Genomic DNA, 12741 nt, shown 5'->3' on the forward strand with positions numbered 1-12741 from the left:
CTCTGGATACTTGGCCACTTGAAGAAAGCTAGCATCAAACAACTTCTTAACTTCTTATTTTATCTTAAGGAGTATTTCAGGTCTAATCCTCTTTAGCTTTTGTTGTACAGATTTACATTCTGTCTTGATGGGTATTTTGTGGACCACCATATCCGTATCGAGCCCCGTCATGTCTTGGTATGACCATACAAACACATCTTTGTACTCCCGAAGTAAGTCTATCAAGTTTTGCCTTCCTTCATACGAGAGTGTCGTGCTAATTTTAATTTCTTTCTTTTCATCTTTCGTGCCCAAGTTCAGGACTTCAAATTTTTATTCATGAGGTAATATTTGCTTGTCTTATCTCTCTACCATTCTTAATAACTCTGAAGGTAAGTTGAACTCTTCTTCATTGTCACATTCATTGACTTCCTCAAGACACTTGAGTTGCTCAAAATCTACCTGTGGGTCAGAATCATCATTGTCCACATCATTAATATCTAAGGACTTGAAAGGAGAAGATAAATATGTATATGCGAGAGGAAATTATCTCACATGAAATGAAGAAATAAAATTAAATACGAAACAAAGGAAATGAAAAAGGAAGAAATGTTTGCCGAAAAAGAAAACTGCATCTTTTATTGAAATATAAATAAAAATAATTTACTAACCCTTGCAAAAGATCACATATTACCCTGGGTATAGGCAAATAGGGAAAGTTTGAGTATTACTCTAAAAGAGATTTGAAAACCACAAGTATTTTTTCAGCTGTCCAGTTGTTAAGCAAAAACCCTGGCGGTAAAGGACGTATTCCAGATCTATCAACGTCTTTAGTGTTATCAGTTGTTTATAGCATTGATGCTCAAGTATTTTAGATCTTTTTCTATACCAGGTAAAGCCATCATCGTTTCTTCCTCAAAAGCATAACCACCAAACCTGAATATGTTATGAAGGCTAGGAAAGAACATCAGCTCCCCTTGAGGTGTCTTGCCCAGTCAATCTTGCCTTTTTTCTTTCTTGGCATTTCTGAATCTCCTTTCTTCTCTGTTGATGATTGGGCTAAAATCCGAGCCGAAACTGGTCTAATTTGATAAAAGGAAGAATAGGACTAACTCTTCCTTGCAAAGAACTTCCAAATCATCTTCTTATCTTTGCACATTTCTCTAAAGTCTGCTTAATTTCCATTTTGGTGTATTCTGAAAGCATGCGTTTGGAAATCCTACCCCCTTCAGCCACAAATATGGCATTAACAAACTTAAATGATCGGAATGATCACTCCAGGGCCTCCTCATTCAATTCTATGTAAGGTTCGTCACTGGTCACGCTTGCCAGTATATCTTCTTCAGCATTACTAATTATCAGAGTTTCGTCGATAACAAACTTGACTTTATGGTGCAGTGTTGATAGTACTACCCTAGTTTATTGAATACAAGGCCTTCTTAAAAGCCAGTTGTAAGAAGGTATAATGTACATAACCATAAAATCTATGTTATAAGTGGCGAGTCCAATTGTTAATTATATCTCAATTTTGTCGAGCACTCATCTCTTTGTCCAATCAAATGCTTAAACCACACTCTGGAACGATCTCATGTGGGAGGTATCCATTGGTAGCCTTTTTAGAGTGACCAAAGGCATTACATTAAGGGTGGAACCATTGTCAATTAATACGCTTGACAAGGCATGCCCCTTGCAATGAGTGGTAATGTGTAATGCTTTAGCTCGACCTCTTTCTCTGGATGGAATCTCATCATCAGAAAATGAGATGATATTATCAGCTTGGATGTTGTTAACCATTCGATCCATCTTATTGACTGATATGTCTTTCGGCATAAATGTTTGATTTAAGACCTTCAAAAGTGCCTTTCTGTGTGCCTCCAAACTTAGTAACAGCACTAACATTGAAATACGTGTTGGTAGGTTATGTAATTGTTCCATAATGTTATACTCACTGTGTTTTAGAAATTTCAGGTACTCCACAGTATGTTCTTCCTTTATTGGCTCATTTATTGCTAGTGCGTCCCCTTTAAACAGTTCAAGTGGTCTCTGGGGTAAGTTAGACTTTTGGGAGTAATATTTCCCAATGATATTCCCTACTTAATTAGTATCTTCCTTCAAAGAGATTACTTGACATTCATACTTCCAAGACACTTGTTTGATATCTTTGTAGGGAAAAGGTCTTGGTGATGTTATTACCATTTTTTCCTTTGGAGTGTTATCAAAGGGCGGCCCACGCTAAACCCTTTGTCAGATAAATCTCCAATAGCACAAATATAGACTTCTGGAGTGACCTTATTTTCCTCATAAATTTTTTTCTCCTTCCTGTCCGTCATTAAGCTGGACTAACACTTTAAATTCATAACAGTCTTGAACATTATGTCCTTCTTCATTGTGGTAACAGCAATGGTTACCCCCTTCGTGTTCCGGTGTGCTAGAACATAGTGCAAGCAATCCTGCCTTCACCATCTGCCTCCATACCCAAACTAGAGGAGACTTTACTTCATAAATGCTTGTTTTAACTCTCTTTCCCATCTCCTCTATGATTGCATTAACTCCACTTTCCAGGTGGTTAGACAGAGGGTTTTGTGCAACTTTAGGTGATTTGGAATTATTAAAATGAATCCAGTTTTGGTTGCGCATCTGTTGTACGATTCTTTTGAAGGTGAGGAAATTCTCGATGGCATGCCCTAGAACTACACCATGATATTCACAATGTGCATTTCCATCATACCACTTAGGGTATGAGGGCTTTAAAGGTTTTACTAGATAAGGTGACACCACGTGCATGTCAAAGAGTTATTGATAGAGTTCCTTATTAGTCACGTGAATAGGATCGAAATGTTCATTCTCTATTTCTTTTCTTGGTTCCTTTGAGTCTTGTTTAGAGGTACCTGACGATACAACTACGATTGATTTGGAGATCGTAACACATTTTCTAGTGTTGAAAGTATTGATGTTATTGATCTCTCATTCTCTTTTCTTTATAGGAGGTCTTTTGTTAGACTCATTTCCTTCAATCTTTCCTTGCTTAATGGTCATTTCCACCATCTCTCTGTCCATAACCAAATCGGAGAAGTTTTCATACATAATTGTAACCAAATGCCCGAAGTAAGAAGCCTTCAAGGTATGTACGAAGAGCTCCTTTGTCTCCTATTCATCCAAGGACGGATCAACCTGCACAGGTAAACCCCTCCATCACTGTGCATACTGTCGGAAACTTTGGTTATGCTTCTTTTCCATGCTTTGTAGCATAACATGATCCGATCTCATATTGTTTACATATTTGTACTATTCCAAGATTGACTTGGCAAGATTTTTCCATGTCCGAATGTGTGAGCGGTTCAGCTGATTGTACCAACTGATAGTTAAACTTGCCAAACTCTCCTGAAAGCAGTGAATCAATAGTTGGTCATTCCCTATGTATCATGTCATCTTTCGACAAAACATGGTAATATGAGCTAAAGGGTAATTGTTCCCATCAAACTTTTTGAAGTTTGGGACTTTAAATTTTATAGAAAGAATCAAATTTGGGACTAAGATTAGTTTCAAAACATCAACTCCATAATAGTCGTCATCCCATTTAACCATATTCATTTATTCTTCCAACTGCTTGATTTTTTCCTCCATTTTCTTTGCCTTGTCCTCTTCATCAAAATATGGTATATGGTAGTCATCCGAATTATTATGAGGATTGGATACAGAAGCCTATACCTTTACAGTAGATGAGACTTGTGCTTTCGTAGCAGATGAGTCCCCGTGAAGTCTTGGTAAAATTCCTGGTGAGATGACCACTTGCGGGGTAGGTGGCACAGTTACTCATTCAGATGTCCTTGCCCTAGGAGTACTTGCTTGATTCAAGTCAGATAACTTTACGATGATTTGATCAACCAAATACTCTTGGCTTTTAGTGATTGATTCCAAAATGCTTTGATTATTTTTACTTATTTTTTCTTCAAGTTCCCTTTGTAACCTCAGCATGTTCTCTTTGAGTTAAGCAATCTTAGCTTCCATTTTCCTCTTCTTTGGGTGGGTATTGTGAGGGTGAGGGGTGTCCAATGCTTGAGGTTGTATGTCCAATGTTTGTTCCTTTTTTATGAGACATTTTCTGTTAGTTAATGTGAATGAAAAGAAATGAAAAGAAAAAGAAAAATAATGTGAAATATGCAAGAATGCATGATGCATGAAGTTTCGAGGCAATTATCCAAAAAATGTGTATGTTATTATAAATAATCTTTATTGGGACAAAAATTGTTATTTCTATGAGGTCAAAACAACTCAAAGGTACATTTTGACTAAGTCCTCTAGACCTTGAACGACTTCTAATGTAACATCTCCGACCAGTACCTGACTCGGATACGACTCTGAGGTGTCACATTAACTTCCAAATCTTTGACTCACTGAAAATTTGACTTTTATTGGACAAATGAAAACATTTTTATAAAACATAACAGTGCATCTACAATTTAAACATTTATAGTACTTGGAAACAACATTTCAAAGAACAAAACATATTCAATTTTCATTTCACTGATCTGATAATCTTCACATGAATGTTGTCTTTCCCTTGCATATTCGACTTACTCCTCGAAGCTCTTTGCACCTACATCTAAAACAATCACACTCTAAGTCTATGACTTAGTAAGACAAATACGAGTAAGATAAAACATTATAAAATAATTTCTTATTCTTTTCGTAGAACACATTTCATAAAAGATTCAATTCTCATTTCAATATAAGAATGTATAATTTTATAACTTGTTCGGTTTATACCTTTGTTTTAATAATAGCCCAATGCATACTACTGAGAACTCTAGGTATTTGAGTACACTGAGGTTGTGCACTAATGTTGTCACCACAACTTATATAATTTGCACCGAAGTGCCACATATTCGTCCCAAAGGACCACATAGAACCCTCGACTCTTGGCACGCCAACTATACCTCTAATTCTCATACATATATCGTGGGCTTATTCCATATAATTAGATCACATTTATTATTCAAGAGGTATTTTATTCACATAGATCACATTTTCGAGTATAATAGTTCCACATAAATAAAATCTCTTAGCACATATTCACATAGCATTTATTCATAAAAATCATCTCACATAGAACATTTACTCATAGCATATACCATAGTACTATTTAAATTATCATGTACAAATAGTTTGGGTAATTCGTACCCAAAAATTATAACAAAATCATTTAATAAATGAAGTTATAAAAAATATTTATAACATAATAAAACATTAATTCAAAAACATTTGAAGTTGGAATATCGCAAGCCGCCCTCCAATCATATATATAAAATAAGTAAGTTGCGCTCACCTTTTGCCTCACTTAAGCACTAAACAACTCCTTTTTCACTTTGTTCAGCATTTACTTTCGATCAAATCTACACATTACATAATCAATATAAATATCGATTCTCAAATAACATTTAACCACATAATCTTTACTTGAATGAATTGAAACAACTAATAAACAATTTCTAGCTAAATAGTCTCGGTACTCTACCCACAATATCGATACTTCTCTTCTATGGTACCGATACCTACTTCAGTACCAATACCATTTTGACATTTTGTAATTTCATCTTTACTTATAGTATCAATACCTTACTATTGGTATCGATACCCTTACCAATATCGCTACTACTACCATTTAGTATCGATATTGTTCATCCGATTCATATAATTTCATCCTAGTTAACCTTACAGTATCGATATTGTTCTTCCAGCATCGATATACTTACCTAAAAATCACCTGTTTCACTTCCAAAATTTCCATATTTCACTTAAATATCTTATTCTTAACTCTATCTATACCTTCAAACTCATTTACACTTATTCCCACTAACTTATCTCTATTAAAACCCCTTTTTACACAAAAAAAAATCTTCCATAGAACTTTGGAGACTAAAAATCATATTAATTTTTCAAACATGTTTTTAATCCTTCCTAACACTTCTAATCCCTTAATTAAACCCTTGAAAAGTCAAATATGTCTTTAAAAATCCAAATACAATCAAATTCAATCAATTCTCTTAAAAACCCATTTTACTAAATCACCATTAAATACTTAATCTCTTGGTTTTAGCTCATCTTTAAACTTTATTAAGCTTCTATATCACTTATAGAACCAAACCTAAATCAAAGATAAAAGAATTAACCCACTTCAATCACTTACCTTAGCAAAAGGGAATGGTCATGATAGAAGAAGGAAGATGAGAAGATGACCAAGTGCTTCTAGATATTTCTTTTTCCTTATCTCTTTTTTTCCCATATGTTAAATACCTTTAAAAAGAATTTTAAATTATTTTCATTCTAAAAGACCATAATGCCCTTCCATCTTTGATAATAAATCCTGAACAATAATTTACCAAATCAGTCCTTGAACTTTTTAATTTAACAAAATTAAACCACCAAATTTAAATCCTTACTTTTCAGTCATTTAGCCGAATTTTGGGGTGTTACAATTCTCCCCCTTAAGAAAATTCGTCCTCAAATTTTCAATGCACAAGAGATGAGAAAACATATCTTCTCATATACTCTTCACATTCCCATGTCGCCTCTTCCACTTTGTGACCTCTCCAGAGAACTTTAACTAACAGAATCATCCTCTTCCTTAGCTATTTGACTTCAAATGCTAAAATTGGCACTGGCTCTTACTCATAAGTCAGGTCAGATGGACTTTAACTCCTCTGATGCTATTATTTAATAAGAATCTGATTAATATATTATGATTATTAAATTATGAAAATACCAATGTTCTTAAATAATCTTCACTTTTTCTTCGATATCTAAGTTTAGATCTAATCCCGCTATGTTTAACTCCTCTGATGCTATATTTGACCAGCATTAAAATTTATATTTCTTTTAAAGACAATTCACATACTCAACACTTTTCAAAGTAGAATTTCTCTTATAACTTTTTCATACCCATTATCATATTAACCTACCATGTTGCAACTAATAAACACTTCATCAATCTCTAGAGAATTTATCCATTTCTCTTCTTTTCACCCTTTTATTCAACATATATCTTGACTTTGGAAATCCATATAGACATAATCATTCATCACGCAAATAAGGGTGTTATCTCTGCAAAATAACTACAAGCATTACTAAATCCAGATCGGAAGTTAGATAATTCTTTCTTAATTCTATGATTATTCTTGTAGCATAAATTAAACCTTTATTCTTGTACAAACACACACTCTGGAAAACTATAAAAAACATTCTACAATTCACGTTTTCTTTCCAGATTCTAATCATACTGTCCTTAGAGCTTATATCAATATTCTTTTTATTATCTCAAAAATTTATGAGCACTTAACAGTCCAATTAAGTAATATGTCTATCCTCAATAACTTGATCAGAGACAATATAATCATTAACTATATCCTTATCTTTATTTTATAATTTCATTCGACTATATCTCAAGTTCCTTAATATATATATCCTTATACTCTTAACTTAGTTTACATAGCTAAGGAATACAACCTCAAAAAAATCCACAATTATGCTTGGTCAACTTAGCATACCATTTTTCTCCTGATCCTTTAAACTTGATCACACCTGCCTTAACATAACTTTTAAAATCTGAATAAACTGAGTGGATCAACCATATATCTGCATATGGAATTAGTAACAAAATTAGATCAAATTCTAAAGGCCTTTCTCAAATAATTCCCAAAACCTTGAAGTAAACCTTCAATTCTATCAGATATCATTAAAACTTGCACTCCATGTAGTCTAACTATCTTCTTGATATAAAGTTCCACATACTTATCCATTGAAATATCAATTTGAATAGGAATGAAATGCACAGTCTTAGTCAAATGCTCCATTATTACCCAAATTGAGTCCTTTATGTTCGGTATCAAAGGTAACACAGTTACGAAATCCATCGAAACTCTTTCTCGTTTCCACTGAGAACTGAACATTGTTTACCTTCATTCCAATTTTATTTAATACCTTACTTTCAAAATGTCAAGCTTATAAGTTACACCTCTTTAAAATCCTTTGTCACACTTGGTTCTCAAAACCATTCACTTTAATTCCTTACGTCTTTATCTCCTTATAGAGTTAAAATAATTTCTTATTTCTTTATTATATATATATATTTGATATTACTTTATTTTCCTTTATTTCCTGTTCTATCCTTTATTCTAACCAAAATAAACTTGAACTTTCCTCTGCAATCATTGTGTTATTGTCATCTTCCAACAAACAATTTACGTAATATATCGATTTCCACAACTTTCTTATAATCCTAAAAAATTTCCTATCCTTTTCTTCATACTCCAATATCATTCTCATAATGTTTTGAAAAGTGTCATTATACTACTTATAGTCCTTATTAATTTCAGAATTTATTATTTCTTCCCAACTTTGGTAATCTATACTCCTTTGCAAAGAATCTTATTCTTTATTATTCCTTATACTCAGAATTCTCCATTTAATTCATCAAAACTAAATTCAAATATGCATCTAACCATTTAAAACACTCATTCCACTTCAATTAGCACGATTTCTAACAGTTTTCTAATCCAATTTACAAAACCCACTTGCTTTATTTGATTCCTTTACCACAATATAATCAATTTCAAATATCCACTACTACAACACACTTATTTCTCATGCTTACTTTTCCAAACTATCAATTTCCAACTGATCTTATTATTACATACCTAGTGCTTCCTTGTTTCTTACTAATACAAATAACTATTGCCTCTACTACTAATAATTTGCTTAGTGGGAATGAGTCTTAAAAAGTTTCATTTCTAATTCAAAATAATTTTTCACGATTCTTCTCAAATACGATTCATACATATACTATACTTTCTACCATTCCACTGTTATCTTCTTGTCAGAAATTTAAACCATTAATCAAGATTCTACTTCATGTTCTTCCTTTATCTTAACTCTCTTTTCAATTCATCAAAATCTCAAAATCTTTTCGAGACTCTCTAAATCATTACTTCGAACAATCTTTTATGAGGGCTTAACAAGAAAATATCTAATCTGCAACCAAAAATTATTATAAAACCTTGATAGCGACTTATATACTATTTATATTGCATTTGTGGCCAAACATATTTAACCATTACTTTATTTTGATATCCTTATTTTTTCAATTGAGTGGAATGTAGTCTCATTACAATTTACTCTTTACTCAATGGTAGAACATTCCTTTACTATCCTAAAGAAAATTTATTACCACGATAATTCCTTTTGAACTGGTCAAAAGATATTCAATTCTTTACTACATTACTTAATGGATGATAATCTGTTCATAATTTCATAACTTATCTTTCATCCTACGTTTCTTTGTAGAGGTAATTCAGGTAACCCTCACAGATACATAACTGGATACTCCCAAATAATTAAATTATCTTTTAACTTAACTATGAAAGTTTGAGTATCCACCTCATCCAACTTCTTCATTTCAGAATAGAGGAGACCATCCAACAATTTTGTTTTCTCGTCGTTTAACCAAAGTTCCGCAGAAACATGACCTTCCTCAAATTCTCCCTTGAACTCGGATGCTCCTAAAATTTTTAACTCTTTAATAACCTAATTTTTTAACCTAGGAAGTAAACGATCGGAAACAATTCAGAATCGCGTCCAATGTTCGGAAAGTACTCCCTGAGGTGTCTGTTATTCACCTTACCCAAATTTACTACTTCTCCTAATAATTCTCTATCTCCTGTTTCACTTCGGAAGATCTCTTAGTCTTACATCTATTAATATCTAATCACTTAATTATACTAGCAAGAACAACATACTCAGTACATTATCATATCAGAGATACTTATTATTTCGTTGGCATGTAAAAACCAAACACTTTTAACAGATGATCGGCCGATGTATTTTGAAAACTTGACTCAACCTAGGCTCTGATTAAATTAAATGTAACACCCCCAACCCGGATACGACTCTGAGGTGTCACATTAACTTCCAACTCTTTGACTTTTTGGAAATTTGACTAAAATTTAACTTTTATTGGACAAATGAAAAACATTTTTATAAAACATATCAGAGCATCTACAATTTAAACATTTATAGTACATGCCAACAACATTTCAAAGAACAAAACATATACAATTTGCATTTCACTGATCTGATAGTCTTCACAGGTATGATGTCATTCCCTTGCATATTTGACTTACTCCTCGAAGTTCTTTGCACCTACATGTGAAACAATCACACGCTAAGTCTATGACTTAGTGAGGTAAATACGAGTAAGATAAAACATTATAAAATAATTTCTTATTCTTTTCGTAGAACACATTTCATAAAAGATTCAATTTTCATTTCAATATAAGAATGTATACTTTTATAACTTGTTTGGTTTATAACTTTGTTTTAACAATAACCCAAAGCATACTACTGAGAACTCTAGGTATTTGAGTACATTGAGGTTGTGCACTAATGTTGTCACCACAGCTCACATAATTTGCACCGAAGTACCACATATTTGTCCCGAATGACCACATAGTTTTGCTCTAAATGACCACTTAGTTTTGTTCCGAATGACCACTTAGTTTTGTCCCAAACATAGAACCCTCGACTCTTGGCATGCCAACTATACCTCTAATTCTCATACATATACCTTGGGCTTATTCTATATAATTAGATCACATTTATTATTCAAGAGGTCTTTTATTCACATAGATCACATTTCGAGTATAATAGTTCCACATAACTAAAATCTCTTAGCACATATTAACATAGCATTTATTCGTATAAATCATCTCACGTAGAACATTTACTCGTAGCATATACCATAGTACTATTCAAATTATCATGTACAAATAGTTTGGGTAATTCATACCAAAAACTTATAACAAAATCATTTAATAAATCAAGTTATAAAAATATATTTTATAACATAATACAAATCATTAATTCAAAAACATTTAAAGTTGGCTTATCGCAAGCCGCCCTCCAATCTTATATATAAAAAAGTTGCACTCACCTTTTGCCTCACTAAAGCCCTAAGCAACTCCCTTTTCACTTTGTTCAGCATTTACTTTGGATCGAATCTACACATTACATAATCAATATAAATATCGATTCTCAAATAACATTTAACCACATAATCTTTACTTAATCGAATTAAAACACCTAATTAACAATTTCCAACTGAATAGTATCGATACTCTACCCACAGTACCAATATTTTTCTTCTATGGTACTGATACCTCTCTTCTATGGTATCGATACCCACTTCAGTACCGATACCATTTTGACATTCTATAATCTCATCTTTACTTATAGTATCGATACCTTACTATTGGTGTCGATACCCTTACCAGTATCGATACTAATACCATTTAGTATAGATATTGTTCATTCGATTCATATAATTTCATCCCAGTTAACCTTATAGTATCGGTATTGTTCTTCCAGTACCGATACCCTTACCCAAAAATACCTATTTCACTTCAAAAATTACCGAACTTTCACTTAAATCTCTTACCCTTAACTCTATTTATACATTCAAACACATTTACACTTATTCCCACTAACTTATCTCCATTAAAACCCCTTTTACATTAAAAATCTTCCATAGAATTCTGGAGACTAAAAATCATATCAATTTTTCAAACATGTTTTTAATTTTTCCTAACACTTTTAATCCCTTAATTAAACCCTTGACAAGTCAAATATGTCTTTAAAAATCCAAATACAATCAATTTCAATCAATTATCTTAAAAACCCATTTTACTAAATCATCATTAAATCCTTAATCTCTTGGTTTCAGCTCATCTTTAAACTTTATTACGCTTCTATATCACTCATAGAACCAAAACCAAATCAAAGATAAAAGAATTAACCCACTTCAATAACTTACCTTAGCAAAAGGGAAGGGTCATAGTATAAGAAAGAAGAAGAGAAAATGACCAAGTGCTTCCAGATATTTCTTTTTCCTTATATCTATTTTTCCCACATGTTAAATACCTTTAAAAAGAATTTTAATTTTTTTTCCTTCTGATAGACCATAATGCCATTCCATCTTTGATAATAAATCCTAAATAGTAATTTACCAAATCAGTCCTTAAACTTTTCTATTTATCAAAATTAAACCATAAAATTTAAATCCTTACTTTTCAGTCACAGACCCGAAATTTGGGATGTTACATCTAATAGGTTGAAAAGTCTTCTTCCTTCATCTTTCGCTGGTTGAATACCTTGTCGAACCACTCCAGCTTCTCTCGCCAAACCGTGCAAGTGGTGTTGGGACCGTCGGTGCACCCCACGGTGCAGCGGAAACAAAACTCGACGGTTTCACCAGCGATCCAAGTACGTAAATCTAAAATCGGGAGGAAGGGATGTGAATACTTACAACAGGTTCCTTGAAAAATAGCAAGGATAGTAGCGACTGATTGTGGTGTCGATCGATTCGAATCGTAAGCCTCCACGAAATCACGACTCGGCTTCTACTCAGTTCACCCAATTGAGAGCAATATTTGTTTTCCCCAAAACTGTTTTTGAGAAAAACGACTGAAGTTTATATGTGTACTAAAAACGGCTGCTAGACCTAACACATCCTTTTATATCCAAGTTACCCTAATCATATTATGGATTTTTTATTATTTAAAATTAATTAAATCTTTATTTAATTAATTGGAATTAAATATTCGGGATTATTAAAACATATGTATATCAAACATACATATATTAACTCTAGATATATTTCAGTAACGTACAACAATTGTACATCCTTGCTCGTTTCAAACCTAAGGTGTGACC

The sequence above is a fragment of the Hibiscus syriacus genome, unplaced genomic scaffold (assembly GCF_006381635.1).
Source record: "Hibiscus syriacus cultivar Baekdansim isolate YM2019G1 unplaced genomic scaffold, ASM638163v2 tig00112382_pilon, whole genome shotgun sequence".
NCBI lineage: Eukaryota > Viridiplantae > Streptophyta > Magnoliopsida > Malvales > Malvaceae > Hibiscus > Hibiscus syriacus.